The sequence below is a fragment of the Ranitomeya variabilis genome, chromosome 6, assembly GCF_051348905.1.
Source record: "Ranitomeya variabilis isolate aRanVar5 chromosome 6, aRanVar5.hap1, whole genome shotgun sequence".
In the NCBI taxonomy this organism is placed as follows: domain Eukaryota; kingdom Metazoa; phylum Chordata; class Amphibia; order Anura; family Dendrobatidae; genus Ranitomeya; species Ranitomeya variabilis.
This window is the reverse complement of record NC_135237.1, coordinates 564,954,995-564,976,194: the sequence shown is the minus strand read 5'-3', so window position 1 is coordinate 564,976,194 and position 21,200 is coordinate 564,954,995. Positions and strand designations below refer to the sequence as shown.

At 38.2% G+C, this 21,200-nt stretch overlaps 1 long non-coding RNA gene across 1 annotated transcript; it reads right to left on the bottom strand.

Moving 5' to 3' along the window:
* Positions 1–313: 313 nt before the first annotated feature.
* On the bottom strand, positions 314–17,587 carry LOC143781650 (uncharacterized). Its single transcript, XR_013216786.1, has 3 exons — positions 17,454–17,587; positions 16,179–16,422; positions 314–418 (listed from the first exon to the last, which is right to left on the bottom strand). It is a non-coding gene; the product is annotated as an uncharacterized LOC143781650 (long non-coding RNA).
* Between the last annotated feature and the right edge of the window lie 3,613 nt (positions 17,588–21,200).

Below are 21,200 nucleotides of genomic sequence, written 5' to 3'. Positions count from 1 at the left end.
CAGCAAACACATTCTGAAAATGCCAGCAACACACTCTGAAAATGCCAGCAACACAGTGTGTGTATCTTGTGAGTGATCAGAGGCAATGTAAGTACAATTCTATGTATTATATTTTTCTGCATACATCATTTGAGTGTGTAGTGGCCATCGGATGTATGTGTACTAAATGTATTGTTTTGTTTGTACACAGATGTCAAATAGTGAGGGATCGAGCAGTCCAAAAAGTGTCCAAAGTGTCCAAGAAGGTACATGCCACAAATTGTGCCCTTTTTACACATAAATTAATTGATACAAGAATTGTAATTTTTATTTTTTTTTTACTACACCGTAGGTTGAAAAAGGAAAAGGAAAAAAAAAAATCAGCCTCGCCGTCCGTCTTCACCTCACCTAGAAGTGGTAAATATCACGCAAAATATACCTTTTTGAAAAAAAAAAAAACTAAATTAGTTTGTTCCTTTTTTTTATAATAAATCATTAAACATACAAAACAAACAGAACACATGAAACATATATATAACGTTTAAAACCCTGGTTTAAAAAACTGCATACATGTCATATAATAAACCAAACAGTACAAGGACAACCAACAAAAATAAACGATTAAACATTGCAATATAATTTATAAAAAGTTAAAAGTGTAAAAAAATGTAAAAAATTAGTATAACTGTCCTTCAAAATAATGTAGTTTTGGGGATGAGATAAATGTATGCAACCAAAAATGAATGTATACATTTTAATATAACGTTTTGTGATTACATAGTCCAAGCAGCCCGCCCAAAAAAGGAACAATGCGGTTGACGAAGAGCCCTTGGACATAGAAAACGAGACACTAATATCACCAGTGGAAGCGAATCCGTCCATATGGGATCAAAGTGACAGCTCCCACAACAATATTATTAAAAACCGGAAGTTGTGGGAGAAAATAATATGCCAGTTGGACCCTTGGTATTTGGATAAGTCCGCATCCTCTAAGAAAACAATTGGTAATTATTGCTGAACTTAAATTGCTAAAATGTAAAGATTGCAAGCTGTCAAATATTTTTTTTTTCTTTGAAGCCGATACTGTCCATACCCGGTGGAGATCCATTAGAAATCGATTTGAACGGGACTTCCGCACCAGCCAAAACACCCCCAGTGGATCTGGTGTCAAACTTGACCCCTTAAGTTCATTATGAGCAATTGTTGTTTCTACAGAAAACGTTGTCCCAGCGCTCGTAATTAAAAAGTTTACGGTGTGAGAGAGGACCAAGGATTTAAATAAAATCTCTGAAATAATATATATATTTTTTTGTTATAGAACGATATGCAGTACCGCTGCGCCTCGAGAGGCTGAGGAACCGGAGCCATCTCCACAGGAAACAAGCCAGCAGACGGGCGCTGAAGATGTGTCTGGCGTGAGCGAGCCACGATCAATGGAGAGTAGTACTGTGGCTCCTGTTGTCAGTGCCCGTTTGCAAGCACACCGCGGACGCAAGCGATCATCTGCCAAAGATGAAGTCGATGCCATAATTCTTGATGGACTCAAACGGTTAGAGGATCTGTGTCACAGTGAACAGAGATCTAAGGCGAGAAATTACGGAATTGCAATCCCGTGATTCAGTATATGCAGCCAATGAGTGGAAGCTCCTGTTTTTGTCATATGTGCCTGTAGCCCTTCTACAAACTAATGGTGTGTCTATGGGGGCGAAATATTCCCCGTCTCTCGCCAATCTCGTTATGAGCTGGTGGGAAGAATTATATATCTATACTGTTGACAATCCCTTTAAAGACCACATATTGTGGTATGGTTGATATATTGATGATTAATTTGTGGCCCTGATTTTTCTGTCACAGATAAATTTGAATTTTATTTAAACTAATTTTTTCAATCTAAGATTTACGGTGTGCCAGGATTTCAATGAGGTTAATTTTTTGGACTTGAGATTAAGAGGTACACATAGAGATGTGGTTACAACTTCCACCTTTAGAAAAAGCACTGCAGGTAACACTATCTTACATGCCCATAGTCATCACCCTAAACAGACTATTAAGAGCATTCCAGTGGATGAAATGATTAGAGCTAAACGGAACTGTAGCTTACAGATTATAATACTGAGGTAATCCAAATTAAAGAAAGATTGAAAAAGAGAGGGTACACCAACTGGAATCTAAATCGAGCTGAGAAAATAGTGGAGGGGAGACCGCGTTTTTATTCAAAACTAAAAAGAAAAGAACGCACTAATACCGGTCCAGTCACATTAGTCTTACAGTACAACAATCAGTTTACTGCGATTAGGAAAATTATTCAAAATAATCTGTGTATCTTGAGAGAGGATGCTGAAATAGCAAATGTCTTAAATAAAGGCTTTAGAATCGTTTCAAGAAGAGCACCTTCTTTAGGCAAAACACTTTCACCCAATTGTCTAAAATCTCCAAATTCTAATCCTCAGAGCTGGCTTCATACAAAAGGTTCTTTTAAGTGCGGACATAAAGTTTGCAAGACTTGCAAATTTTCTTTTAAATGTTCCAGTTTTATGGATACTAGTGAACAACACACATTTCCCATAAAAACTTTTCTGAACTGCAATACTTGCAATGTAATCTATATTATGGAATGTGTACTTTGCCGTTTGAAATATGTTGGCAGTACTAAGCATCAGCTCAAGAATCCGGGAACATATCTACGATGTAGAAAATGCCAGCTCTGATAGGAATATATCACAAGTTTCCAAGAACTTTTTACACTGCCATAGTGGCAATCTAGAATCACTAAAAATGTATGCCATAGAAAAAATATATAAACCACAAAGAGGGGGGGATGTTGAAACTATATTGAGGAGCAGGGAAGCTTGGCGGATGTTAAAATTAAATACCAGGGTTCCAGCAGGTATAAATAAAAGAAAATACATGATGTTATTTTATTAATTATCACTTTTTTCTTTCTCACTTACATTTTATTTTTATAAATAGATTAAATCTTATTTTAATAAATAATAGACATATTGTATATATATACTTCACAAAAGGTCATTTATATATTTATATTATATATTTTTTTATTTTCATTTTCATGTCTAAATTAATTTATGCAACACTGTCAGTCTTATATTCACTCAATATATAAACATTGTGCACAGTGTTTTCCTTTATACGGCTTTCTTTAGGCTTGACTCTGCTATTTGGCACACACCACTTACATCCAGTTAGTTGCAGGAATTTATTTTTAGAATGAGACCATTTCACTTTTAGGAGTATTAAAATCACAAGTTTATATTGCACAATATATTGACAACTTTTGTGCTCTTTTTATAATGGGTTTTCCATATTGCAGCACAAAAGATACCGCCGCACAGAAATTTTATGTTTAGGCAAAGATTTCATGACCTATTTGAGGAATTTTTGGGCCCATAGGAACCTATTTCCTCGAGACCAAGAACCATGGACATGCCGTCATACAAGCCACAATACAGAGGCCAGGGTGAACCGAGTATGGAAATGCAAAGGCAATGTAACAGTCCAGCGTACAGTTGGGCAGACAATACGCCAACTCAACAGCCAACTAATAATAAATCAAACACTCTGCCCAGAAGTAAAAAATAAAAACAACTCCCACCCATCTGAGGTAAAACAAAATACTACGGAAGTGATGGACACTACAGCCTCCGCTAAAAGAAACGCGCCAGAGGATTCCACAGATACAGACAATATTAACAAAAACAAAAGGGATCGCCCAGATTCCCAACAAACAACATTAAGAACGAACCAGGAGGATTTCTTCCACAAGATTTGTGCTAATTGATGAAAAATTAAACTCAGGCTTTAAAATGCAACAAGTCACATTTGAGGATGTTTGCCAAATAATTACCAAAAAGCTAGAGCTATACGACAAAAAAGTTAATGATCGAGAACAAAAAACAGAGGCCCTTACTAACCAAAACAATATACTAAAGAAGGAAATAATTGACTTAAGATTCAAGATGGCAGAAATTGAGGACAGAAACCGAAGAAATAACTTAAAAATAAGAGGAATCCTTGAGGAGGTGAAGCAGTCTGACTTACATGACTTCGTTAAGACGGTCTTCAAAAAAACTCTACCAAGTGTCACTAGCCTCGAACTCTGCATTGATAGAATTCACAGACTGCCGAAACCAAAAAGCATCCCAGTAGAAAAACCTAGACACTATCCTCCATTTAAATTTTTATGGTACGAAGGAAAAAATCCAAAACTACATTAAGGCTGAGTTCACACGTAGCAGAATTGCCGCGGAAATTTCCGCGGCAATTCTGTGCCTCCTGCCGCGGGTATATCGCATGCAGAATTTGCATGCATATACCCGCAGAAAACTAGCGTTTTGCAAGCATAATTAGCTTGCAGAATGCTAGCGTTTTCCAAGCGATCTGTAGCATCGCTTGGAAAACTTTTTACTATAGATGCAGCCTATGCAGCATCTATAGTAAAAGATAGAATGTTAAAAATAATAAAAAAATTTAAAAAAAGGTTATACTCACCTCAGCGGCGTCCGTTCCTAATGCTGTGTGTTCAGGACCTTCCATTGACGTAGCGGTCACGTGAGGGTTATAGTAGAGCGGAGAGATTTGACGTTTATTTGTTGGAGAGAGAATCTGAGAACAAATGATGGAGAAGTACGTCGAGTTCATGAAAGAAAAAATTGAAGAGAAAAACATCTTCCTGGACAAAATCGATCAGACTCTGTTTGAGGACCTCACTGAGGATATGGAGATTCTGACACAGAGAGAAGGAGAACTGATGAAAGAACTGATAGAGAAGAACATCGTGACGATATGGGACATCAAACAACTTATACAAGAGAAAATAGAAAAAGAGGAGAAAGAGGTGACCTTGATGGAGGAAACTTTGGAGAAGACCACCAAGGTCCCACCAAAGAAGCCCACCATCAAGAGCAGGCTTCGCTCCTTCTTCTCTTTGTGCTGCTTCAGAATCCTACAATAGTCTGAAGGTGTTCACTGATCTATCTAAGCACACTTTAGACACGCACAGGTCATTCAAACCATTGACAAGGCATTCTTAGGGAGAATCATATCCAATACAGGTGGGGTTTCCCCACAAAACTAATGTTTCATTATAAAGACAAATTTATGATCATCAATTTAGTGGAAGTGGGTTTGAGTCTCTTCAGATCCCACACCCGAATTACTCAGTGATTTTATATAAGGTGTTAAATTAACCCATGTTTTCTCTCTAAAGTAGATCTCAGTCGACGATCGGTCTAAAAAATAATGGGGTCAATACGGAGTATATTATACACAAACTTTTCCACCACTAGGTCATCAGTCCCATCCGGGAAAAAAAGACCTGAAGATTTACAGTGGTGTTCAAAAGTCCTGCATAGGCATAGGATAAATTGATTTTTCAAGTTTTAAATGTTTTCTGTCGAATATCTTCGATGCTAGTATGACATATTATATATGGTTTTGTTATATATGGTTTTGTTCAGAATACAATTTTGCATTCTCTCCCTGTAATATTTTTAGCTTTTGAAGTTTTGCCTGAAATTATTGCAACAATATGGGAATTGAAAGCACAACTAAATATTGTACAGCTCCAGATCCAAAATTAGCCAATCACAGATGAGATTCTTGCGACCAATCATAACCTGGATATGTCAGCCAATCACATTGCATCACATCTGCTTTGTTTGTTTTATCTGTTGGTCTATCTAGTGAATCATACTGTAGAGTTTTATGATGGGAGCCTTCAGATTTTTGTCAGCGGAGGATCGTGTGTGAGTTGTGGTGCTACATGAAGAGGGTTATACTGGCCCCCAGATCGCAAGGAAGGTTGGCTGTAATCAGAGTACAGTCGTAAGAATTTTGCAGAAACATAAGCAGCTTGGAATTACCCAGGACAGGCCCAGATCTGGTCGGCCCAGAAAGTCAACTAAAAGGGAGGATAGAGTACTGATAAGAACATCCCTTGCCAATCGAAAGCTCACCTCTCCTGAGATTCTGCGAGAATGGCAAGAAAAGTGCAATATTGAGGTAGCAACATCAACTGTTAGGAAGAGATGTTTGGAAGCAGGATTGAGAGGGTGCAAGGCCCGAAAGAAGCCATTGATGACAGCCATACAAAGACAAAGGCGAAAACTGTGAGCATTGAAATATTTAAAATGGAGGAAGGACGAGTGGGAAAAAGTGCTATTTAGTGATGAAAGCACTTTTTGCATTTTAGGAAATGATGGCAAGTCAGCCACAGTGTTTGAGCTTCTCTGTGAAACATCCGATGAAAGTAATGGTCTGGGGCTATATGGCAGCCAATGGTGTTGGAAGGCTTCATATTGTGGAGGGTATGGTTAATGCAAAAAAATACATAGACATCCTTAATAAGAAAATGCTGCCTTCTGCTCAACACCTGTTTTCATGGGATTATATCTTCCAGGATGATAATGCTCCTTGTCACAGAGCTAAGACAGTAACGGAATGGAAAAAAAAGAACAAGGTGGCTACTATTGACTGGCCAGCTCAGTCCCCGGACATCAATCCAATTGAAATTTGTGGCACAACGTATCACTAAAGATATCTAGAAAACAGCCAAGGACCAAGAGTGAGTTGATTGAGGCTCTGATACAGGCCTGGAACCACGTCATCACTCGTGAACATCTGCAGAAGCTTGTTCACTCAATGCCACAGAGATGCAAGCTGGTGCTCAAGAGCAAAGGCTGGCCAATAAAGTATTAGAAGCTAAAGATGCACTCAAAAGGCCCTTTTCAGGACTCTGAAAAACCTTCCTCTTGTGTTAGCTTTCTGTTACTTTCTTATGTTAACAGGTCGGTTTTGACCCGTGTCTTAAATCACCCCTAGGATACCCTAAAAGCAGTTATATATGATCCAATTTGTTTCTTACCTCTTAGTTACCTTGTTAGGGTTTCTCATCCATGGAAGGATTGATTTTAATATTTTTGTTGTGTCCCCCTGGGCCTTTCATTTGAGAGCATACCCTTCATTTTCATACCCCTCATTTCCTCATTGTTGCATATGTAAACTGGAGATGTATACCCTGCAAAGTACCAACTCTAAGCTGATTTGGCCATACATGCCTGGACATGTCCCTAACTCAAGTTGTTGGAGGTAAAGCTGGCTGTGGGCTGTTGGTTTATATTGTGTTTATGAGTTGTTTTGGGACTTATTATTGTTTTTTTTACTCTTATATTAGACCTGGGTCGAAATTTACCCCAACAACACAAATGATATAATTTTAATAAGAGCATTTTACAATTTAGTAAAATAGTTTTATTTTATTGTATTTTGTTTAAAAATAAGTTCCTGACAAAGTAAAAAAGTCTTGATGCAATAAACAAATGTATGTTGAATTTGTATGCATTTAAAACCTAAAACGGGTCGGTCACGACCCTAACACAAGAAGGTTTTTAAATAAAAAATAATAAATCTTAAAAAGTTAAATTTAAGTCTGTGTGAACTTGCATTGGAAGTTAATGAACTTAGAAACCTGTTCACCACATTACACACTGTACGGGTGTAGGTATGGTTATGCTGTAAAAACAATTATCAAAAATGCGCATACCATAACAATTTATACACTTGGGACATTCAAAAATGAGTATGGCATACAATGAGGGATTACAAAAACATATATGTTCCACCAGTTTCACTGTAGAGATGCAGAAGTATGAAACATAGTTTTCTTCACGCCTATGCAGGACTTTTGAACACCATTTGAAAGTTTAAGTTTACGTGCAGTACACAACACACTTTGTTACTATTCTTGTTCAATTTTGCTGTATTTAATCTTTTGAATTTTTTTGTAGTGTTTTTTGCAGTATCGTCAACAACTCCAACATGCAAAGTTCCTGTCTTACAATGTTAGGTGACTTAACAGTCCATGGAAAAGGTATACTTTATGGAAGGAGATCAAACAGTCACAAACAGATGTTATATGCCTGTAGGTGACAAAATTTTGTGAAGGTAATCACCCCACATTTTCAAACAAAAACTTCCCACACTGCTTCTCGTCTCTGACAAAGAGGATGAAAGCAGGTGTGATCACACTGATCAAAAATACTGATCCTTTTCAACTCATAGAAGAAATTAAGGACCCAAACGGTAGATATCACATCTTAATCTGCCAAAGAAATACAACAGTTTGCACAATTGTAAACATTTGCACCCCAAACACAAAACAGCTAAGCTTCCTCAATAAGGTCATTAGGAAGATCGAAAAAAACAAAAAAGGAAACCTATACATTCTAGGTGATTTTAATATGGTTCCAAACGGGAAACTAGACTCTACGACAGTTACACGTCATTCTTCAAATAATCTTGACACCTGGATCACTAGTAACGAATTATACGACATATTCAGAAGTCTGAACGCGTCTTGTAGAGAGTTCACTTTTTTTCCCTCGGTGCACAAATCTTCATCTAGGATCGACCTGTTCCTTACAGACATATTTTCCATAACAAAAATTAAAAAATCAACCATTCTGGATAAATCAATTTCTGACCACTCCCCTGTGATTACTGAGGTGTTGATTGGACCCCCCTTTAAAAAATCTGCTTTGTGGAAATGTAACAGCTATCTATTGAACGTTCCGGACTACAAAGAGGAAATTAGTACCTCCATGCAACATTATTTTACGGAGAATGATAATGGTGAAACCAATCCGTTTGTGGTCTGGAACGCCCACAAAGCAGTCATAAGAGGGAAGTTAATCCAGATTTCAGCCTGGCATAATGCGAAAAAAAGGGAATAAATAAAGAATATCCAAGAACAAATTCGTGCAAAAGAAAGTAGCCTCAATGGTTCAAACACTGAATCACAAAAAAAACTTGCCTAGGAATTCTAAGCCTACGACAATTACTTAATAAAGCCATTACAGAAGATTTCAAAAAAATTATCAAAGTATCTAAATTTAAAAACTACTCTGAAGCCAACAAAATTTATGCTTGCCAAACTCAAAAAGATAGGATCATAAATAGAATAAATAAAATTAAAAATAATTTGGGAGAAACAAAATATCATCCGACAAATATAGCGGATGAATTTGCCAAATTCTACTATAAATTATACAACTTAAAAGATGATCCCCTAATACCTAAACCGGATCCACAAAAAATCTCGTCCTTTCTTAATAAATTGCGGCTCCCCAAAGTAGAATCCTCTGAACTAACCAGCCTGACAACCACTATTACAACATCTGAAGTTGTAGAAACAATAAAAACCCTTAAATCTCAGAAATCGCCAGGCCCCGATGGGCTAGTGAATGAATACTATATGACCTTCTCGGAGACTCTTGCTCCCCAGATGTCAAAAATCTTTAATCTAGCCTCAGAATCCGGTTACTTTCCTAAAGAAATGTTAGAAGCTATATTAATCATGATCCCAAAACCCCAAAATGATCTGGACGAAATAAAAAATTACAGACCAATATCAAAAATTTTGGCCAACAGATTGAAAGTAATTCTTCCGAAAATAATAAATACTGATCAGACAAGATTCATTGAGGGGAGACAAACCTTTAATGCCACCAGAAGACTTCTCAAAATATTGAACAAAATTAATTCTAATGATACCCCTTCTGTCTTTCTGGCGCTCGACGCAGAAAAAGCATTTGACCGAATCAATTGGCAGTACCTAAGAATGGTCATGGAAAATTTTGGCTTCAATGAGAGGTGGCTGGCATCGGTGTTTGCCCTTTACTCGACCCCAAGTGCAAAAATATATGTTAACAATAACTTGTCAAAGGCATTCCCAATAAGCAACGGTACAAGACAGGGCTGCCCACTCTCTCCCCTTCTCTTCGCCCTGGCAATCGAGCCCCTAGCGGAAACAATCCGTATAAATAAGAATATCTCAGGAATTGACTTAGGACACAAACAATATAAAGTCAGTCTTTTTGCAGACGATATGATATTAACTCTCACGGACCTCCCCAAATCTATTGAAAACTTTCTGGGAATTTTGGAAGAATTTTCTCTGATCTCATCGTTCAAAATAAACAATTCTAAATCAAAGAACTGCTGACTCAATAAAAAAATTGGCGGATTTTGTTTGGGAAGAGAGACAGATTTCATATCTGGGTATTTTATTTACAAAAAAAATACATACAATTGCTAAAACTAACGGGGATTACATCTTAAGTACAATAACAAAAGACCTCCAATCATGGGGCAAAATCGGCCTTTCATGGATGGGCAGAGTATTGGCGATCAAGACAATAATCCTCCCAAAAATTTTGTATATTTTTAGAGCTTTGCCGTTGAAATTCCCTACTGATTTTTTTAAAAATTGGCAAAAAAAATTGCTATCATTCGTCTAGAATGGCAAAAAAGGAAGGATATCCAGGGATACTCTTTATAAAAATAAAAGTAACGGGGGGGGGGGGGGGTTGAGTCTTCCAAATCTATTGACGTATCACAATTCAAAGTCAGGATTGGTTAAATAAAAAAGAAAAAAAGCCAGCTTGGCTAGAAATGGAAGCATCTCTCTATAAACCTAATTCTTTGGAAAACCTTCTTCTCAAACATATCTTCAACATATGCAAATATAAATCTAATCATCCGATTATTTCGGCTATTATTCAAGCATGGGACAAATTGGCTAGTCCTTCTGGAAAAGGGAACAAATGGGCACCTATGGAAAATTTCCCAATTTCTCTGATTACCTCAATCTACGGGCATCAAAAAGGTATAAAAAAAAGTTAGGAGATTAGCTTGCAAATAACAAAATATTAAACTTTTCGGAAATCAAGCAAAAATGTAACATCCCATCATCAGAATTTATGCATTATCATATTATTAAAGAATCCCCTCCAAGAACTCATTTCTAAAATTCCCCCCAAAACGGAAGCAACTTATTTATTACTTAAAAATGCTAATCACAAGATACTTTGGAGCACAAAATACCTATACAATATCTTTAAGAGACCATAAATTCCAAAAAAATAAATATATGATAAAATGGGGGAGAATATTAAATATAAACATAAACAAGAACCAATGGGAGGATGCAATCAAAAACACCTACTCCTCTAACATTTCGCTACAATTACACGAAACATACTATAAAATACTAACAAGGTGGTACCTCACACCGAATAGAATTTCCCATTTCTGAGGAGAATCCTCACCTTTATGTTGGAGGGGATGTGGAATTAAAGGGGACTTATTTCATATCTTTTGGTCCTGTCCAAAAATTATGAATCTGTGGAATCAGGTATCCAGATATATAGGCAAACTTCTTAACGAGGATTATGTTCTCACTCCTCAGACTGCACTCCTCTCCATAGATGCCGAAAAACTGCATTATTCAACAAGGTTTGTTGTAATTCACCTATTGCTCATAGTAAAAAATAAAATCTCAGCTCTGTGGAAGAGTTCAGAAATTCCGAGTTTCCCTGGCATTGTGGACAACTTAAATTTACACAATACACTAGATTATAAATTCTCCATAGTGAATGGCTGTTTATATAAATACAATAAAAAAAAATGGAATAAATGGAACATTAAATTTCAAACAATAGAATAATCAAAAGACTGCAGGAGCTGTTGACGCCTTAATGAAACCAATCAGTAGTAGATTATTAATACAGTTAATCCTTATTAATACAGTTAACATATGGCACCAAACAGATATGAAGCAATGCTCCAATACAGTCATGTTTAACAATCGTGCTAATATGGGAACAGTAGTCTGATTTGTCGTGCCGTTCCAATATGGTTAAAGCCCCATTCTTCATTTTCGTAACACAAGATATATGTAAGAAGAGCCCCGGCTGATTGTTCTATGTATAAGAGGATTAACAAGCTGTGTGAAGTTGGCACCCCATGTTCTCAAAAGATGAATAAAAATACACCATTCGTTTGTGCTGCGTTTGTGCTGGTTTGTGCCGCAAAAATGAACGCTTGCGCCGCTTTGGTTCCAGAGATATTGCGCGTTATATTTTTATGAAGCTCCGCCTACTTTCCACCCCATGTTCTTAAATTTTAAAAATGAATACACCATTCGTTTGTGCTGGTTTGTGCTGGAAAAATAAACGTTTGCACCGCTTTGGTTTCCGAGATATTGTGCGCTCAATTTGCTGAAACTCCACCCACTTTCCACCCCATGTTCTTAAATTTTAAAAATGAATACACCATTCGTTTGTGCTGCGTTTGTGCTGCGTTTGTGCTGGTTTGTGCTGCCAAAATAAACGTTTGCCCCGCTTTGGTTTCCGAGATATTGTGCGCTCAATTTGCTGAAACTCCACCCACTTTCCACCCCATGTTCTTAAATTTTAAAAATGAATACATCATTCGTTTGTGCTGGTTTGTGCTGCAAAAATGAATACACCATTCATTGGTGCTGGATTTGTGCTGGTTTGTGCTGCTTTGGTTTTTGAAATCTCGCACTGAGTTTGTGCCTCAAATCACTGTAACTGATATATGGATAAAGGGAGATAAAAAGAAATGAAAAACACCGGCTAGCCATAGCAATTTTATAATAAAAAAAAATGTATAAATTGTTCCTTACTAGACCCCATACTTAATTTCGATTTCCTGCTTGTGATGCCCCTCCCCCACACTGTAACTTGGGGAAAGGCCTAAGCAAATGTATGCCTAACAATCTGACTACTAGCTGAGAGACTCCCAGGGTAAATCAAGTGTACTTACTTATTTGAACTGAAAATGTGCTAAACTGTCTTGGTAGATTTCTGCAAAGCTATTACCTGAGCAAAGAAACTTTAGTTCAATCATGGAGTTGTACTTTTATCTGTCTACAACAGTGTTTCTCAAGCAGGGTGCCTGCAGGTGTTGCAAAACTACAACTCCCAGCATGACCGGACAGTCAAAGGCTGTCCGGGTATGCTAGGGGTTGTAGTTCTCCAACACATCAAGTTACAGTAATGCTTTAACCCATTAAAAGAGTACTCTGCTGCAAAACTTATCCCCTATTCCACCCCCCGTGGGGGGGTGGGGGTTTGGTACTGACCACTGGGACCCCCTGCAATCTCCTGCAGTGGCCCTCAGTGCTCCCCTGCATGGAGCAATCACCGCCCTGTGCAGAGTGACTGCCAACCACAGGGCTTTGCTGTGGCAGGCTCGCCCCCACCATTTATTACTATGGGAGAGGCAGAGATACACAATACACTTTTCATCTGTAAAAGTAGAGAGAAGTGAGTGTGCTAAGAATAGGATTATTTAATCTCAGTACACACATACAATGGCCCCAACATACGATCATTTCAACATATGAAGGACTCCAGTATGGTTTTAACATACGATGATTCACCTGGAACTAATTACCATTGTATGTTGAGGGACCACTGTATCTTAACTATTAAAAATTATGTCATCAATTATTTTCCATATAATACACTGCATGTAAAACTAAAAAAAAAACATTTTTTGTTTTGATCAGATGCCCAGGAAGCCAGCCTGTGACTATGATGACATTATAAATGTCATCTGTTCTTCACATGAAAAAATTATTACAAGACAGGCAATAGCATTCCCCTCAGAAAAAGTATGGGTAGACTTGTGTCAAAAATTACATTAATTACATTAATAACAAAATTTCACCAAAAAACCTTTACACGTTTGTAAAGACAAATCGGCACAATGTATGGGATGCCCTTGGTCTGTACAAAGATGTTACAAATATCCCAAAACAACCTTCCAACAGTGAGAGCTCAGAAGGAACAGAGAGTCATTCATCAGTTCAGTGCTAGGACATTCAGTTTGAGTTCAGTCTTTCTTTTCAGAGCTGGATCAAAATTTGGCCTGAAAAAGTAATTTACAATGACAAATCTATGTATGCTGATAAAAGAGAATACACAATCTTAAAACCTGGTACATGGACTCACATATTGAATGAGGAGATCTGGAAAAATATCAAGTCATCGTGCACACTTAAATTCAGGAGGGCAAAGGTTTATCCAAATGTTGTATCTAACTAGATAGATATAACAGGGTGCTGCACAGAGTGTGATGCACAACTATCCATAAAAGTTGAAGAAATACCAGAGATTGCTAAGCCAGTAGTGCTTAAGTGTATGATCTGCAATATTGATGACAGTCTCCACACAGGAAAATCAAAACGTAAATTATCAGGAGATTTAAGAAAAAGGTTGTCAAAAGAACTCTGGGAAGGACGAAAACAAGCACATGTATGGCGAGCAGCTGAGGCTTATAAAGTTATGGATGTTGGTGACCCTGAGCCTAGCCATCTACCAAATCTAGCAACGTTAAGAAAAGCCAAGCAAGAGATTGGCGAAAGAGAGTTCATGCACAAGGACCCAATTCTTTCATTACATCTCCTGAAATACAGTGTTCCTCAGACTGGAAGCATACACAACATTGGTCTAGATAAATTTTTTTGCCATTACTGGACCCCGTCTCAGATGCAAGTGTACCAAATAAAGTCAAAGAACTTGGGTTCCTATGTAAGTTTTGATGCAACAGGTTCAGTAGTGAGAAAACTAAAAAGACCTGTTGGCATTTCTGGACACATCTTTTTGTACCAAGGGGTTTTGTGTTCGAGTGGAGATCACATCCCAGTAGTGCAGATGCTTTCTGAGAGCCATACTATTAATTCTATAGCACAATGGCTGACAGAATGGAAACAAGCAGGTGCTACTGTTCCAAAGGAAGCAGTTTGTGATTTCTTCCTCGCTTTGCTTGGAGCTCTAGTTAAGGCTTTCACTCCTTACCCCGACTTGAAGACATATATAAATCAGTGTTTTGGAGTGTTGACCAGGAATGTTGCATCAAAACTACCACCATGCTTTATTAGAATTGATGTTGCGCACTGTATCAAGCTTATTAGCCGATGGGAATGTCTGAGGCAAGCTGGAAACAGAGTAAGGGAATTCTATCTCAGAGCAATGGCACAACTTCTACAGTCTACATCACTTGATGATGCGAGAGAACTCATTCATTCAATTTCAGTTGTTGCTTTTAGTGAATCAGAAGGGAATGATGACAGAGGCACACCAGTTTTATCAGAGACTAGCAAAGTTCAACTGAAGAGACGGATTGCAGAGGGACGTGTTTTACCCACTGTCACTGAAGATGACTATGGAGTAGAGATGAAAGAACAAGAGGATGAGCCAATTCAATCATGCGAAACAGACCTGAAAATATGGGCAACAGAAATTTGTGAAAGGAGTAAGATGCTTGCAGCAAATCATGGTGACCGAGACAATTTACATTTCCTTCCAGAACTTGTTCCAAATCTTTTAAGAATGGCATGTTACCTTCCACTTTGGACAGCCATAATGGTTCCACACTTTAAAAGTGTGAACATGACAGCAAGTTCTGCAAATGTTGAGGCTGAATTTAAGAACATAAAAAATGGACTCTTTAAACATGAATGTCTCCCTATTAGAACCGACCGATTTGTAATTCGTCACCTTGAATTTATGGAAGGCAAAATGAGACTTTCCTCAGTTCTCATAAAGAAAACCGAAAGCAGTGAAAATATGAGCCAAGAGAATGGGCAAAAAAACAGCAACTGTGGGGAGGATTCACAAGTTCACATAAAATTGGGTGATGAAAGTAGCTTGCAGGAGCAGCCTGTTGAAAATTGGAAAGGTCTCAGTATTCCTCCAAAAAAGAGATTGTCCTACCTAACCCCATGTTCTGAGTTGCTGCACATGGACACAAAATTTAACCGAAAAAAAAGGTGAGCATTTTGAAAAATGGTAACCATCTAGCTAAAAAACCAATACAAGTAAACAAAAAGCTTATAAGTATCATTAATACCTGTGCATTTGATTCATTTTGCCAGTGTCTTTGTTGTGCATTCTGGGACAGTGGATTATTTTGCAATTATGTCAACAAAGAGAACACCGTTGAAATTTTTGAATTGGTGCAGACAATTGTGACAAAGGGAGTTGGAAAGGAAGTTTATACAATGAGGGCTAAAATACTGTCTGGAATATTTGAATATGTTCAGCTGAAGTCAGGTGTGAGGCAGGTCAATGCTGAATGTAATGTTGCACACATAATCTCAATGACAATGAGACAGGTACCAAGTGTAATAATTAAAACACAGTGTTCTTCTGTGTACTGCAATAGAAATATAGCTAATTCAAGAGCAATCCCTCTTCTGCCAATCAATATACATATTTTAGAAACTAATGGACTTAGTAAACTTCAGCTAGCATTGGAAGATGGGCTACACCTAAATGTTTCAAAATGTCTAAAGCCATTAAAGTCACCTCAAGAGTGTCCAGATGGCTTGAAAATTCAGGATGCATCTTCATTGAAATTCCTTTGCAGTGGTTCGGTCACGCACAGCTGCACCACTGGACAAGTACTTTGTATTGAAATAAGTGCAGAAATACAGTATACACTGTCCGAAATACCTGTGAACATACATCTGGACAGTCATTCATTTGTGCTACGAGGGGTTGTTGCCTTCATTCCAGGAACTGGCAATATGTCTCTTGGTCATTATGTTGCCTATTGTAGAAGAAAATTTAATGGCTGGGAGAAATATGATGACCTGTGTGAATTTATTACAACAGCCTCTGCAAAGACCAAGATACAACCCCATGTTGTAATATTTACAAGGGAGGAGTGAATATGTGGAGAATCTGTCTCATCATGAGTCCCGTGGCAAGTCACAGGCTGCAAGATTGTTGTGGAAAGTTTATCCTGGCCCCAAACAAAGTGTCAGTAATGCTTTCCTCTAAGGTTGTTTTGGTGCGTAAAGTGTATGTTTAAAATAACCTAAAATATGCCTTACCAATATTTTTTTATTCTGTTAACATTTTGTTAATGTGGATTTCCCATTATGATTAAACCGTTTCATGGTTCTTTAAACAGTTCTGCTGTCTACAAAGTTTCATCTGTTATTGGTAATTCCATTTTTATCTGTGTTTGATTTGAAAAGATTTATTAAGCTCTGAAGGTCCTGTTTAGTTGGACAGCTATATTAAAATAACAATACTTTTGTTTTGAGCCAGACACAAAATCATGGTCTACCACGGTTTTGAGTCCAGCAAGAAAACCGCATATGGAGCAAAAATTAGCCAACTAGAGTCACTTGCGGACCCCAGCCAGATCATAGAAATGAATGGAGCATATGCCCAGTATGCCCAAATGTAATGTTAACCCAGCCATATTCACACTGCAATCCAAAGCCATCACACACAAAGTGGTGATGTCTACGGTCATTGCATATTTATGCAAAGATTTTCATAGAAGATGACAGTCACTTTACATAAACTGGCCAACGTCAAAAGTAATCACAATCTTTTTTTTTCCCTGGAATTCTTTTTATAGTGCAACGTAATTTGGCTAAACAATGTTTGCTAGGTATAATGGGCTTCAGGGCTGGTGCAAGGGTTTTTGCTGCCCCCTTGACCCCGCCCATTGGCTCCACCCATTAACATGCCCTGCCTTACTACTGGGGTGAAAATAAATGAATGACTACAACCAATGGCACTCGTGCTTAGCTGTAGAGGTTATAAATCCAGGAGTAACCTGACCTTGTTCCTCAGTGATGGTGCAAACTCTTTACTAGTCTGCGGTTCCCTCCATGGTGAATGGTCTGGTGTCTGTGTGAATATGGTGGAAGCCGAAACTATCCCCACTCAATAGGTGAGAGTGTCAACTAATGCTGCTCAGGCAATAACCTCGACTCTGCATAATGAAATGTAACCAGACATTAGCCCCCACAGAATGCCGACCCCTGGCTTATGACATCACTATGACATCACTATGACATCGCTGGAGGCGGAGTTACAACTCAGGTAGCAGAGATGTACATACAGACATTACCTCCTCTGCCAGGTATAACCTCTTCCCATCACTGACCAGTCACGGTGTATGAAGTATTAACCCTGTGTATGTCATAATAAACCATGTATGCTACTGTAATCCCTTAATGCTAAATTAACTTCTCTGATGACCACTATGTTTTTTGATGCAACTAAAATGGGGCATTAGCAAAGCTAGCACTCAATGTCTCGGGAACCAAAGCAACACAAACATTGATTTTTGCGGCACAAACCAGCACAAACGCAGCACAAACGAATGGTGTATTCATTTTTAAAATGTAAGAACATGGGGTGGAAAGTGGGTGGAGTTTCAGCAAATTGAGCGCACAATATCTCGGAAACCAAAGCGGTGCAGACGTTTATTTTGGCAGCACAAACCAGCACAAACGAATGGTGTATTCATTTTTAAAATTTAAGAACATGGGGTGGAAAGTGGGCGGAGCTTCATAAAAATATAACGCGCAATATCTCTGGAACCAAAGCGGCGCAAACGTTCATTTTTGCGGCACAAACCAGCACAAACGCAGCACAAACGAATGGTGTATTTTTATTCATCTTTTGAGAACATGGGGTGCCAACTTCACACAGCTGGATTGACAGGGCCTGAAGAATTTCAAATAAAAAGTTGGTTAAACTTTTTTTTCTTTAATGAATTATTCTAATTTTATAAAAAAATGTAATTATATTTAATACCCAGGGATCACACTGCATTATTGGAAGTGGATAAATATGATATATACATATTATAGATACCGCGTATCCAGCATGAATTAGTAGATTTCCCCAGGAAGGATACAATTACTCATTTGATAAATGGATGCCGACTGATTACTTAAAGAAAATCTTAAATGGCTCTGAATCGCTCTGTATCCTGCAACCGACTCTCTAGTCAGAATCCTGTACTTCAAAAATATATTCCAAAAATAAAATTATGAATGTTTCAATGGCCCAATAATATAAAGCATGAATGCTCACGGATTTACAGAAAAGAATAGAAACCAGGCATGATGATGATGATCCTTACTAAATGAAGACTTCCCGGCTGTCTACATACATTACCAGGCCCGGATTTAGGGGGGCGCCCAAGAGGCCTGGGCCCTGGGCCACCCACCAAGCGGGGGCCTTCCACCAATATAGGGATAAATATGTCAAAACATGTAAAATACACGTCTCTTTGCTGTGAACCGTTTCTAATGTTAAGGAACATCTAACAAAAGAGAAACTATTGAAAGTGTAGGGACCTGGCTACGGTCCTACATCTCAGTGGCTGGCGCAGAGCGGCAGTCATGGTACCTGACCTGCGTCAGCATCCACTGACCTGGCTAGCCTAGACAGACTTCCTTAGTACCCTCCCTGTACCTAATGCTTAGCTTATGGCATGCGGCAGCCTTCTCCGATCCCAACATAAGCTTCTAGGTGCTACCTATTCAGCAACACGCAAAACTGATCTAAACACTGCTGTGGCGTCACTAACCAGCTTAAAAAACTATGTTGCATCAAAGCGTGACTCCTTCAAAATTTATGAGAAGCAAGGTGAAGAGCTGCCTGGTTCATCTAAGTATGTTCAGACGATAACTCGACACTGGCGCCGAAACGTGTGTCTCAATCCATTGGATTATGGCCATACGGAAGTACAAATCAGATCTTCTGAAAAATACAGAACAGAAACTTTCTTGCCTATCATTGATCAGTTTATCGCTTCTCTTGACCAACGTCTTCAAGCATATAAAGATATCAAGCAAATTTAGCTTTTTTAGCCATCTGAAAGAACTGTCTTCAGACGAGCTTAAGGCCACAGCAGAGCAACTCGTCAGGTCTTATTCAGATGACTTGGACATTACATTAATCGATGAACTGTGTCAGTTTTTAACATTTGCCAATTTATTCACAGACGAGGAACCAAAAGATATCAGCACTGAACTTTTCATGTACAAGCTTATCATGGAAAAGGGTGTGCAGGACACTTTCCCAAATATTGAGATAGCTCTAAGGATATATCTAACTTTGATGGTAACAAACTGCAGTGGTGAGCGTTCCTTCTCAAAACTCAAATTAGTTGAAAAACGATTAAGGACATCCATGAAGCAGGAACGACTTGTAAATTTGGCTATCATGAGCATCGAGACAGATATACTGCGTGAATTGGACTTTAGTGACATCATTAGTGATTTTGCAGCACGAAAATCAAGGAAAGTGCCCGGATTGTAAAAAATGAATGATTTTACCTGAATTACTCTGCGTAAATGATTTTTGTTTCATTCTATGTTTTTGAATTACATATTGCAACACCTTGAAAAATGGGCCTCCCTCCGAAATGGGCCCCGGGTCACCCACCTCTTAAATCCGGCCCTGTACATTACTATGTACAGTAACTAGGCTCTTGCACTGATATAAGTCAGTGATCTTATTTCCATATAGAGACAATTGTGTTAATGAAATTTGTTCTGGAAAAAAAATCTTATGAGTGCAATCTATAACTTTTCTTTTGCAATTATATCATTGTGATCTCTTGGACCCGTGCAGTCTGATAAGCAGTAGTTTTGCCTACTGCATTAGCCCATCTTTTCTGTACTGCATTTCCATCCATTTTACTCCACATTCGGAGCAGAACTCTGTCAAGCACAAAACATTTTGTACAATGAATTCTACTCTATCCAGAATATTGAGAATGGTGCCATAAAACATACTTTACCCATTCTTCCCAAAGAGAGTAATCAGCAGAGAACACGTACCCCTTCCTTACCTCCCTTCACTGTTAGTGAGGGGATGGGATACCACATTCCTCTATTTTTCCTCTTTCTCCTCATCCATCTACTTTAATGAGAATAAAATTCCATGCAGAAGCCCCTAAGACTGCAAATGAAGCAGCACCAACATTTAGTGACCCCTTATCAACCCAAACCCATGAAGATTGAGTCTCAGATTCCTGATTTTATGGCCTGATCAGTAATTCAATGTTGCTGTCGGTCTCACAGAAATCAACAATATCAAAGTATTTTTCTTTGTGCATTTGGTAAACCACATGGTGATTCAGACTAATGTATACGCCCAACAATTTCCAGAATCCCACTCCCTCACTTACTAAATTTGACCCAAGCGTAGATGATGCAGAAATGATACAATTTTTGGTCTATGTTCTTCATATGGGAATTGTGAAGACATCAGAACTACAGGAGTATTGCATTCTGGGTGTTCTACCAGCAGCTACTCAGTTATGAGAAGAAAATGATCGGTAACGGTCATACCCCCCCCCCCCCCCCCACCACAAAAAAATAAAATAAAATTAAGCGGCAACAATGATTAACATTGATTATACAGCAATTGAAATTAACGAAGGGGAACATCAGAGAACCTGAAAACCACATAAGTTACTTGATTTACTACAGAAACATAAGTAATAGGTCATCAAACTTTCTGATAAGGGAGTAATGTGGTATTCATGGAAATTGGCCTTTG